At 39.9% G+C, this 12,682-nt stretch overlaps 1 long non-coding RNA gene across 1 annotated transcript in view; it reads left to right on the plus strand.

Annotated features, from left to right (window-relative positions):
• The window catches only part of LOC712069 (uncharacterized), a 241,669-nt gene that overhangs the window by 108,070 nt on the left and 120,917 nt on the right, over positions 1 to 12,682 (plus strand). The window contains exon 10 of the long non-coding RNA XR_013416724.1: positions 2,314 to 5,030. This is a non-coding gene — a long non-coding RNA (uncharacterized LOC712069). The remainder of the gene's footprint in view (positions 1 to 2,313; positions 5,031 to 12,682) is intronic.

Below are 12,682 nucleotides of genomic sequence, written 5' to 3' on the forward strand. Positions count from 1 at the left end.
TGCAGAGTTAGAGCCCACATGTGATGATGTAGAGCTGAAGATGATTATCAGGGAGGTGACAGAGAGTGCTTTGGGGTTTCCTGATTATGAAGAGTAGAGGTCAGTCCTTCTTGGGTGAAGTGACTGCTGGGGAGATTGGATTGAATTAATGAAGAATAAATGAACAAAGAATGAGGATGAGTAAAGCAAGCATCAGTGTCTCCTGCCATCAGTTCAGACTGATTGGGGAAGTGGGATAGTTACTGACCCTGTTGCGTGATTCCTCCTAACTTCCTGGTCTTGGGGGCACAGGTGGGTGGTGCTGTTCTTGGTCAGGGCGGCCTCAGCTCCACCCAGGTAAACCAGTGGTGGCAGAGAGAGTTAGGGGAGCACCTGTGAAACAGACCAAGGCAGGGATGGGAGCCCTCTGTGCAGCAGGAGCAGATGCAGGACCTACCTGGATGCAAGAAAAGGATGAGGAACCCTAGCTGGGTCCTGTTTCCTGCCTGCCTGTGCTCACAGGGTAATCAGTAAGGGAGCTGGGGTAGGGAATTCGTTCATAAGCTATCTTTCCAGAGATGTGTTTATAGACATATTCTTTCATGTTTGTATTCAGGTTTGTTGTCACAGACACATTTATCCATGCATGTTTTATGTTTAAGTTACTTTAGAATGGCTCAGTCACAAAATCTTAATCTCTTCATTTGTGATACCTCTCTCTCCACACACACACACATTCACACACATGCTATACAAACCTATCTACCTATATCTGTAAAGAGATATGTTATTTTATTGTTTATTTTGTAAATTCATATACATTCAGGGGGCACCAGCACAATTTCGCTACATTGCTATATTGAGTTGTGGTAAAGTCAGGGCCTTCAGTGCATCCGTCACTGGAGTTGGGCACGTTGTATCCACCAAGAAACCCTTCTCATCATACACCCACTGCCAACCACCCTTACCCTTCTGGGTCTCCGTTGTCCATCATTCCACATGGTGCTTTCATGTATATAAAGAGATATTAAGCAAATACGGCAGAGTGGTAACTTGAATTTTACTGCACTATTCTTTCAGATTCTTTGCACATTTGAAAATTTATACAATTATAAGTTGGAGGAATGAGGGAAAACAGAGAGAGAGAGAGAGTGCTGAGTCAGAATAGGTTAGGGGTTGCGTCCCACTAGGAACCATAATTGATCTTTGCCATTTTGAAAGTGTGCCCGCCCCGAGCTGCCTTCAGAGAGTCCTGAAGGGAAACCTGCTTTCATAGAAATACCAAGATGCCATCTGCCTGTTTCATTATGTCAACTTTTCCATTAATGCTGCAAATGCCACGGTGGGTAACACACCCAGCACCTTAGCAGAACCAGGCAGTATCACCAAAGCACAGTCCCACTTCAGATTATCTTTGATGGAGCAGTAAAAATTTATGTTTATTAGATTTTGATCCCTCAGTACATGTCTTTAATATTATTTGTGAGAAAGTGGGAAATATGCATAAAACACTTATCGTAGAGAGAAGCAGGATGGTAGCCTTGAGGAAGGGCACTTGTGTAGACTTAGTTATGAGTTCAACCAGCAGATCTCCTCCACCCACTGAAAGACAATTTCATTATTTCCAGTTTGAAGGTGTTATGGATAAAGTTACAAGAGTATTTGTGTACAGGTGTTTTGTGAACGTAAAGTTTTCCCTTGTTTGAAATAAGTGCCTAGGAGGTCAATTGCTAGTCATATGGTAAATTGCATGTTAAGTTTGAAAAAAATTGCAATACCCATTTCCAGAGTGACTGTACCATTTTAAAATCCATTCCTACTGGCAATATAAGAGTGACCTAGTTTCTCTGCATCCTTGCCAGCATCTGTTGTTACCTTTATTTTGTATTTCAGCCATTCTCATGATTGTGGTTTTAATTTGTATTTTTCCTACTGGATAATCATGTTGAGTGTCTTTTCATTTGCTTGTTAGCCCAGTGTTTATCCTCTTCAGAGAAATGTCTGTTCATGTCTTGCTCATTGCCTATTTTGTAATTGGATTTCATTTTTTACTGTTGTTTTTACATTTCTTCATATATTCTGAATGCAGTCTTTACAGAGTATGTTGTCTGTAAATATCTTCTCTCGTTCTGTAGCTTGTCTTTTTAGTTCTTCACAGGTCCCTCACAGAGCAACAGTTTTTAATGTTGATAAGATCCAATTTGTTAACTTTTTCTTTTATGGATCATACTTTTGGTGTTATGTCTAAGAACTCTTTGTCCAGTCTTAGTTCTCATGACTTTTTCTTCAAAGGTTGTAATTTGAAATTTTTAATTTATTTATTATTTATTTTAGAAAAAAAAATTTGGCCTAGGCTGTCCTTGAACTCCTGGGCTTAAGGGATCCTTCCACCTCAGCGTCCCGAGTAGCTGAGAGTACAGGTCTGTGACACCATGCCTGGCTCAATGTTTGCCATTTTAACTCTGTGTCTTGCATTAAAGCTTGTGATTCATTTTGAGTTATTTTTTGTATAAAGTGTGAGATTTGGGCTCAGCTGTCCAGTTGCTCAGCACCATTTGTTGGGCAAGCTCTCCTTCCCTCATTGAATTGCTTTTGTTCTTTTGTAAGTCAGTTGAGCATATTTATATGTTTTGCTCACTTTCAGTTGAGTTGCTTCTCTTCTTACATTAAGTTTAAGAACTTGTCACATATTCTGGATACATGTTCTTCATCACAAATGTAATTTGTGATAAATTGTGAAATACTTACTCCCAGTCTATGGCTTGTCGTCTCATTTTCTCAATGATGTCTTTTGGAGCACTCAAGTTTTAAATTCTAACTAAGCCCAATCTCTCTCTCTCTCTCTCTCTCTCTCTCTCTTTCACTTGTAGATCATGCTTTTGGTATTTTTATCTAAGAATCTTTTGCCTAACTACCCAAAGTCACAAAAATTTCCTTCTATATTTTCGTTTAGAAATTTTATAGTTTTAACTCATAAATTTTAGCTCTATAGGTCTCTAATTTGTTGGAGCTGATATTTTATGTGGTGTTAAGTGTCACATTGCATTACCTATGCAACTTCATTGAAAATCGATTGACAAAAAAAAAATGTAAGAATGTCTTTCTAGATTTTCACTTCTGTTCATTTCTGTTCATTGATCTCTATGTCTCTCAGTTTCATACTGTCTGGATTTTTATAGTTTTACATGACATTCCGTTTTTTGGGTTTTTTTTTCAAATTTGTGTTGGCTCTTCTGCATCCTCTGCATTTTGATATACATTTTTAGGCTTATTTTCTCAATTTTCTATAAAATGCCTGCTGGGATTTTGACAGCAATTATGTTGAACCTATAGATCTATTAGGGGAGAATTGCCATCTTAACAATATTATGGAGCATTCCAACTCGCACCTCTCCATTTATTTAGACCTTTAATTTCTCTTAGTAATGTTTTTTATTTTTAGTGAACAAACACTGCTCTCTTCCTAAATTTATTCCTATTTCACACTTTTTGAAACTACTGGGATAGGAAAGTTGAGATTTTCATTGCTTGTATAGATAAATATATTAATAATTAATTTTTATATTGATTTTATATACTATGGGCCCTTCTGGATTCATTTCTTAGTGCTAGCAGGCTTTTATCTGCTTATGAATTCTACAGACAAGGTCATGTTATCTGTGAATAGAGTTTTATGTTTTCCATTTTTTCTGGATGCCTTTAGTTTTTAATTTTCTGCCTTAGCGCACTGGCTACTATCTCCAGTACAACGTTAAGTGGAAGTGGAAGTACAATGTTAAGTGGAAGACTGGACATCCTTGCATTGATCCCCATCTTAGGAGAAAAGCATTCAGTCTTTCTTCATTAAGAATGATTTTAGCTGTGGGTGTTTTATAGATGCCCTTTATCAGAGTGAGGAAGGTCCCCTCCATTCCTGTTTTGTTGAATCTTATGAACATGAGTGGTGTTAACATACCTGTCAACTGTTTCTTCTGCATCTTTTGGGATAATTATGTCTTTTACTTCATTAATACAGTGCTTTCCATTCATTGATTTCAAATATTAATCCAACCTTATTTTCCTGGGATGAATCTCATTGGTCATGGAGTATAATCCTTTTTTATGTGGCATTTTATTGTCTGCCAATGTTTGTTGAGGACATTTTCATTTGTGTTTATTGCTGATACTGGTCTCTGGTATTCTTTTCTTGTGAGTCTTGCTCTGACTTTGATATGAGGGTAATGCCAGTTCTGTAAATGCACTGGATTTATCTTCCCTCCTCTCTTCTTGTCTGACAGAGCTTTTGAAATATTTGATAGAATTCACCAGTGAAGATATTTGGGTTTTGGCATTTCCTTGTGAGAAGGTTTTTAAATTACTGACTTAGTGTACAGTTCTATTCAGATTTTGTCTTTGTTTTTGACACAGTTTTGGCAATTTCTTTTTATTTTATTTTTTATTTTATTATTATTATATTTTTGAGACAGGGTCTCACTCTGTCACCCAGGCTGGAGTGCAGTGGCATGATCTCAGCTCACTGCAAGCTCTGCCTCCTGGGCGCAGCCATTCTCCTGACTCAGCCTCCCAAGTAGCTGGGACTACAGGTGCCCGCCACCAGGTCCAGCTAGTTTTTTTTTGTATTTTTAGCAGAGACAGGGGTGTCACCATGTTAGCCAGGTTGGTCTCAATCTTCTGACCTCGTGATCCACCTGCCTCGGCCTCCCAAAGTGCTGGGATTACAGGCGTGAGCCACCGCACTCAGCCAGTTTTGGCAATTTCTATCTTTGATGAATCTGTCCATTCTATCTAAATGGTCTAACTTGTTGGCTCCAGATTTTTCAGACTATTCACTTATAATGCTTTTTAACTTCCTAAGGGTCATTAGTGATAATCTCTCTTTTGTTCACAATTTTGGTAATTTATCTCATTTCTCATAATCTCTGTTTTGACTGTTGATCAAGAAAACAGACAGAGGCAGCAGATGGCTCGGTGACAGATTCTCTAGTGGGAAGGCTTTGATCATGTATAGCTGGCAAGCCAGACTGGTGCCAGCAACCCCAAAGGAACTGCCAGTGAATCTTGACAGGAAAGTCACTGACTCAGGATTGGGCTATGCTCAACCAGGGGAAGATGTCAATTCTTGAAGGGCTGTAAAAGAACAAGAAAAGAAGAGATTGCACCAATTTGGACTGCCATATCGCATTTCTTTACACAAGAAAACACACTTACAGCCTCAAACAGCCAACAATGCACAGGGAGATGCCCTCCTCAGGAGAAAACTTTGATAGAAAATTGAAATGGTCAATTGAAACATTGATTATCTAAAAACTGCCAATATAATTGTTGGGCAATATAAACATGAAGGACTGGCTTTTATATCTCCATGAATGTGCTCACTGTCAACATGGGTGGGGCTGCAAGTGTGACTCCAGTAGGTAGCTTCCTCTCTTTGTCCTGATGGATCAGGATGATGCTGTTATGACTATACATACATTCTTCCTAATGGGAGAAGATGCTCGAGTAATGACTACACTTCACCTAAAATTTCTTTTTTCATATGTGATGCCATGGTACTAGGAATAGGGATGTAAATAAAAGTGCCAGAAACAGGAATTATCCCTAAGCCAAAAACCATAACTATATTTTTACACCTGTATATAAGAATCTCCAAGCAACTCAAGGATTATGCTATGCCTTCATTTCATCTGGCAAAGTCAGGATTAACAGTAAGTAGAGCTATGTAGCCTGGTGGTCCAATAGTCCCAACTAGTTCCTTCCCTATGTAACCTACCCTCTATGATCAAGAGTAGACTGAGGGAAGACATGCTAGAATACTATTGCTGCCTGCAGTCTAGACCAGCACAGCAGCCAAACCTAATGTCACTTCCCAAACTGGAAAAGACGGATATAAAGGGAGAGAAAGAGGAATAGTGGCTGAGGGTAAGTGAATAAATCAAAGGGTTATGTAATCAGAAAAATTCAATGTTAGCTTAACTCCTCAAAAGTAGTGTGAGCAAGAGAAGATACTGTCTCTTAGTTCAATTATACTGGATGCCTAAAAGGGTGAAGCCGTATGTCCCTGAGACCATTCTTGTTTTTGGAACCCGGTAAGATTGAGTGGTGTCTGCAAAGCTGAAAGACTTCATTTTGGGAGACATATTCATACAAGAGGATGATAAACTGACCTAGTTATAAATGACTGAATGAAACTCTGATAATATGTCAATACATCTTTATTGTTATAATCCTTTTCCTATAAAAGATATGTGGTCAAAGAAAAACATGTAGTCTTTGTCCCTGGTTTCTCCTAAAAACCTTAGACTCTTGAGTGATAAGAGTGTCTTTAGAATACTGATGAGAGGGCTCTTGGCTGAGCAGATCCTAGTTACCTTGAGAATGGGGGCTGCCTGCCAGAGACACATACCTGTGGTGAGAACGTTGTCTTATTTCATATTGTATTGCTATAAAGAAATATCTGAGACTAATTTATATAAACAAAGTTCATGTGGCTCAGGATTCTGATGTCTGGAAATGTTTGAGCATTTAGTGAGGGCCTCAGGCTGCTTCTACTCATGGCAGAAGGCAAAGGGGAGCTGGTATGTGCAGAGATCACATGGTAACAGAGGAACAGAGAGAGTAGGAAGTTGCCAGGCTCTTTTTAACAACTAGTTCTCTTGGAAAACAATAGAGCAAAAATTCATTCACTCCAGAGACAGGGCAGTATCTCTCTGTTCATAAAAAATTGGTCCCCATGACCCAAACGGCACCCATTAGGCCCCACATCCCACAGTGGGCGTCAGATTTTAACATGAGGTATCAAGGGATAAATACTTATATCATTGCATTCTGTCACTAGCCAGCCAAAGCTCATATTCTTCTCACATTGCAAAACACAATAATCTCCCAATTGTCCCAAATTATTTTAGGTTGTTCCAGCATCAACTCAAAATTCCAGAGTCTCATCTGAGACCCAAGGTAAGTTCTCAAAGCTATAAGCTTTGAAATTTCTTTCATCAGATACCCTTAATCATCACTCTCAGGTTCAACGTTCCACAGATCCCTAGGGAGGGGGCACAATGCCTCCAAGTCCTTTGCCAATGCATAACAAAAGTGACCTTTCCTGTAGGTCCCAATAAGTTCCTCATCTCCATCTGAGACCTCATCAGCCTGGACTCTATTGTCCATATCACTATCAGCATTTTGGTCATAACAACTTAACAAATCTCTAGGAAGTTCCAAATTTTCCCTCATTTTCTTGTCTTCTAAACTCTCCAAAGTCCTCCAACCTCTACCTGTTACCCAGTTCCAAAACCATTTCCACATTTTCAGCTACCTTTATAGCAATACCCAACTTCTGGTGCCAATTTTCTGAATTAGTTGATTCTCACACTGTTATAAAGAAATACCTGAGGGGGGAGGTTCCAAGATGGTCGAATAGGAACAGCGCCAGTCAACAGCTCCCAGCGTGAGTGACACAGAAGACAGGTGATCTCTGCGTTTCCAGCTGAGGTACCGGGTTCATCTCACTGGTGCTTGTTGGACAGTGGGTGCAGCCCACGGAGCAGGACGGGGCATCGCCTCACCTGGGAAGTACAGGGGGTCGGGGAATTCCCTTTCCTAGCCAAGGGAAGCCGTGACAGATGGTATCTGGTACATCAGGACACACCCACCTTAATTCTGTGCTTTTCCAATGGTCTTAGCAAATAGCATACCAGGAGATTATATCCTGCACCTGGCTCAGAGGGTCCCATGCCCACAGAGCCTCACTCATCCAGGAGAAATTCTCCAACCTAGCGAGGCAGGCCAACAATCAAATTCAGGAAATACAGAAAACACCACAAAGATACTCCATGAGAAGAGCAACTCCAAGACACATAATTGTCAGATTCACCAAAGCTGAAATGAAGGAAAAAATGTTAAGGGCAGCCAGACAGAAAGGTCGGGTTACCCACAAAGGGAAGCCCATCAGACTAACAACAGATCTCTTGGCAGAAACTCTACAAGCCAGAAGAGAGTGGGTGCCAATATTCAACATTCTAAAAGAAAAGATTTTTCAACTCAGAATTCCATATCCACCCAAACTAAGCTTCATAAGTGAAGGATAAATAAAATCCTTTACCAACAAGCAAATGCCGAGAGATTTTATCACCACCAGACCTGCCTTACAAGAGCTCCTGAAGAAAGCACAAAACATGGAAAGGAACAACTGGTACCAGCTACTGCAAAAACATGCCAAATTGTAAAGACCATTGATGTAGGAAGAAACTGCATCAACTAATGAGCAAAATAACCAGCTAACATCGTAATAACAGGATCAAATTCACACATAAAAATACCAACTTTAAATGTAAATGGGCTAAATGCTCCAGTTAAAAGACACAGACTGGCAAATTCGATAGTCAACACCCATCAGTGTGCTATTTTCAGGAGACCAATCTCACATGCAGAGATACACACAGGCTAAAAATAAAGGGATGGAGGAATATCTACTAAGCAAATGGAAAACACAAAAAAGCAGGGGTTGCCATCCTAGTCTCTGATGAAACAGACTTTAAACCAACAAAGATCAAAAGAGACAAAGAAGGCCATTACTTAATGGTAAAGGGATCAATTCAACAAGAAGAGCTAACTATCCTAAATATATATGCAACCAATACAGGAGCACACAGATTCATAAAGCAAACTCTTAGAGACCTACAAAGAGACTTAGACTCCCATACAATAATAATGGGAGACTTTAACACCCCACTGTCAATATCAGACAGATCAAAGAGACAGAAAGTTAACAAGGGCATCCAGGAAATGAACTCAGCTCTGCACCAAGCGGACCTAATAGACATTTACAGAACTCTCCACCCCAAACCAACAGAATATACATTCTTCTCAGCACCACATCGCACTTATGCCAAAATTGACCACATAGTTGGAAGTAAAGCACTCCTCAGCAAATGTAAAAGAAATTATAGCAAACTGTCTCTCAGGCCATAGTGCAATCAAACTAGAACTCAGGACTAAGAAACTCAATCAAAACCGCTTAACTACATGGAAACTGAACAACCTGCTCCTTAATGACTACTGGGTACATAACGAAATGAGGGCAGAAATAAAGATATTCTTTGAAACCAATGAGAACAAAGACACAACATACCAGAATCTCTGGGACACATTTAAAGCAGTGTGTAGAGGGAAATTTATAGCACCAAATGCCCACAAGAGAAAGCAGGAAAGATCTAAAATCGACACCCTAACATCACAATTAAAAGAACTAGAGAAGCAAGGGCAAACACATTCAAAAGCTAGTAGAAGTCAAGAAATAACTAAGATCAGAGCAGAACTGAAGGAGATAGAGACACAAAAAACCCTTCAAAAAAATCAATAACTCCAGGACTTGGTGTTTTGAAAAGATCAACAAATTGATAGACCGCTAGCAAGACTAATAAAGAAGAGAAGATTCAAATAGATGCAATAAAAAATGATAAAGGGGATATCACCACTGATCCCACAGAAATACAAACTACCATCATAGAATACTATAAACACCTCTATGCAAATAAAGTAGAAAATCTAGAAGAAATGGATAAATTCCTGGACACATACACCCTCCCAAGACTAAACCAGGAAGAAGTTGAATCCCTGAATAGATTAATAACAAGCTCTGAAACTGAGGCAATAATTAATAGCCTACCAACCAAAAAAATTCCCAGACCAGATGAATTCACAGTCGAATTCTACCAGAGGTACAAAGAGGAGCTGGTACCATTCCTCCTGTAACTACTCCCATTAACAGAAAAAGAAGGAATCCTCCCTAACTCATTTGATGAGGCCAGCATCACCCTGACACCAAAGCCTGGCAGAGACACAACAAAAAAAGAGAATTTTAGACCAATATCCCTGATGAACATCAAGGCAAAAATCCTCAATAAAATACTGGCAAACCGAATCCAGCAGCACATCAAAAAGATTATCCACCACGATCAAGTTGGCTTCATCCCTGGGATGCAAGGATGGTTGAACATATGCAAATCTATAAATGTAATCCATCATATAAACACAACGAAAGACAGAAACCACATGAATATCTTAATAGATGCAGAAATGACCTTTGACAAAATTCAACAGCCTTCATGCTAAAAACTCTCAAAAACTAGGTATTGATGGGATGTATCTCAAAATAATAACAGCTATTTATGGCAAACCCACAGCCAATATCATACTGAATGGGCAACAACGGGAAGCATTCCCTTTGAAAACTGGCACAAGACAGGGATGCCCTCTCTCACCACTCCTATTCAACATAGTGTTGGAAGTTTTGGCCAGGGCAATCAGGCAGGAGAAAGAAATAAAGGGTATTCAATTAGGAAAAGAAGAAGTCAAATTGTCCCTGTTTGCAGATGACATGATTGTATATTTAGAAGCCCCATCGTCTCAGCCCAAAATCTCCTTAAGCTGATAAGCAACTTCAGCAAAGTCTCAGGATACATAATCAATGTGCAAAAATCACAAGCATTCCTATACACCAATAACAGACAGACAGCCAACTCATGAGTGAACTCCCATTGACAATTGCTTCAAAGGGAATATAATACCTAGGGATCCAACTTACAAGGGATATGAAGGACCTCTTCAAGGAGAACTACAAACCACTGCTTAATGAAATAAAAGAGGACACAAACAAGTGGAAGAACATTCCATGCTCATGGATAGGAAGAACCAGTATCGTGAAAATGACCATACTGCCCAAGGTAATTTGTAGATTCTATGCCATCCCCATCAAGCTACCAATGACTTTCTTCACAGAATTGGAAAAAGCTACTTTAACATTCATATGCAACCAAAAAAGAGCTGGCATTGCCAACACAATCCTAAGCCAAAAGAACAAAGCTGGAGGCATCATGCCACCTGACTTCAAACTATACTACAAGCCTACAGTAACCAAAACAGCATGGTACTGGTACCAAAATAGAGATATAGACCAATGGAACAGAACAGAGCCCTCAGAAATAATACCACACATCTACAGCCATCTGATGTTTGACAAACCTGACAAAAACAAGAAACAGGGAAAGGATTCCCTATTGAGTAAATGGTGCTGGGAATACTGGCTAGCCATATGTAGAATGCTGAAACTGGATCCCTTCCTTACACGTTATACAAAAATTAATTCAAGATGGATTAGAGACTTAAATGTTAGACCTAAAACCATAAAAACCCTAGAAGAAAATCTAGGCAATACCATTCAGGACATAGGCATGGGCAAGGCCTTCATGACTAAACACCAAAAGCAATGGCAACAAAAGCCAAAATTGACAAATGGGATCTAATTAAACTAAAGAGCTTCTGCACAGCAAAAGAAACTACCATTAGAGTGAACAGGCAACCCACAGAATGGGAGAAAATGTTTACAATCTACCCATCTGACAAAGGGCTAATATCCAGAACCTACAAAGAACTTAAACAAATTTACAAGAAAAAATCAAACAACCCCATCAAAAAGTGGGCAAAGGATATTAACAGACACTTCTCAAAACAAGACATTTATGCAGCCAACAGACACATGAAAAAATGCTCATCATCATTGGCCATCAGAGAAAAAAGTTAGGAAACAACAGGTGCTGGAGAGGATGTGGAGAAATAGGAACACTTTCACACCGTTCGGGGGAGTGTAAACCAGTTCAACCATTGTGGAAAACAGTGTGGCAATTCCTGAAGGATCTAGAACTAGAAATACCATTAGACCCAGCCATCCCATTACTGGGTGTATAAGCAAAGGATTATGAATCATGCTGCTATAAAGACACATGCACATGTATGTCTATTGCGGCACTATTCACAATAGCAAAGACTTGGAACCAACCCAGATATCCATCAATGATAGACTAGATTAAGAAAATGTGGCACATATACACCATGCAATACTATGCAGCCATAAAAAAGTATCAGTTCCTGTCCTTTGTAGGGACGTGGATGAAGCTGGAAACCATCATTCTGAGCAAACTATTGCAAGGACAGAAAATCAACCACCCAATGTTCTCACTCATAGGTGGAAACTGAACAATGAGATCACTTGGACACAGGAAGGGGCACGTCACACAGTGGGGCCTGTCATGGGGTGGGGGGAGCAGGGAGGGATAGCATGAGGAGATATACCTAATGTAAATGATGAATTAACGGGTACAGCACACCAACATGGAACATGTTTACATATGTAATGAACCTACATACTGTGCACACTTAAAGTATAATAATAATTATTAAAAAAAGAAATACCTGAGAGTTCATAATTTATAAAGAGGTTTAAATTGGCCCATGGTTCTGCAGGGTATACAGGAGTATGATTCTGGCATCTGCTCAACTTTTGAGAGAGCCTCAGAAAACTTTCAAGCATGCTGAAAGGCTAAGGGGAAGCAGGCATGACTGACTTGCCTGGAGCAGGAGGGAGAGAGAGCAGGGAGGTGCCACACACTTTCGAACACCAGATCTTGTGAGAACTATCACAAGAATAGCACCAAAGAGATGACTCTAAACCATTCATGGAGGATCCATCCCCATGAGCCAATCACCTCCCACCGGGTGCCACCTCCAACATTAGGGATTACAAGTGGACATGGGATTTGGGTGGGGACATAGATCCAAATGCTATCAGGGGCCATGGTGGACATGAGGGTTGGCTGGTATCCCCACTTCTTACCTGTTACCAGGGACATAGACACATTCAGACTGCTTG

The sequence above is a fragment of the Macaca mulatta genome, chromosome 4 (genome assembly GCF_049350105.2).
Source record: "Macaca mulatta isolate MMU2019108-1 chromosome 4, T2T-MMU8v2.0, whole genome shotgun sequence".
Lineage (NCBI taxonomy): Eukaryota > Metazoa > Chordata > Mammalia > Primates > Cercopithecidae > Macaca > Macaca mulatta.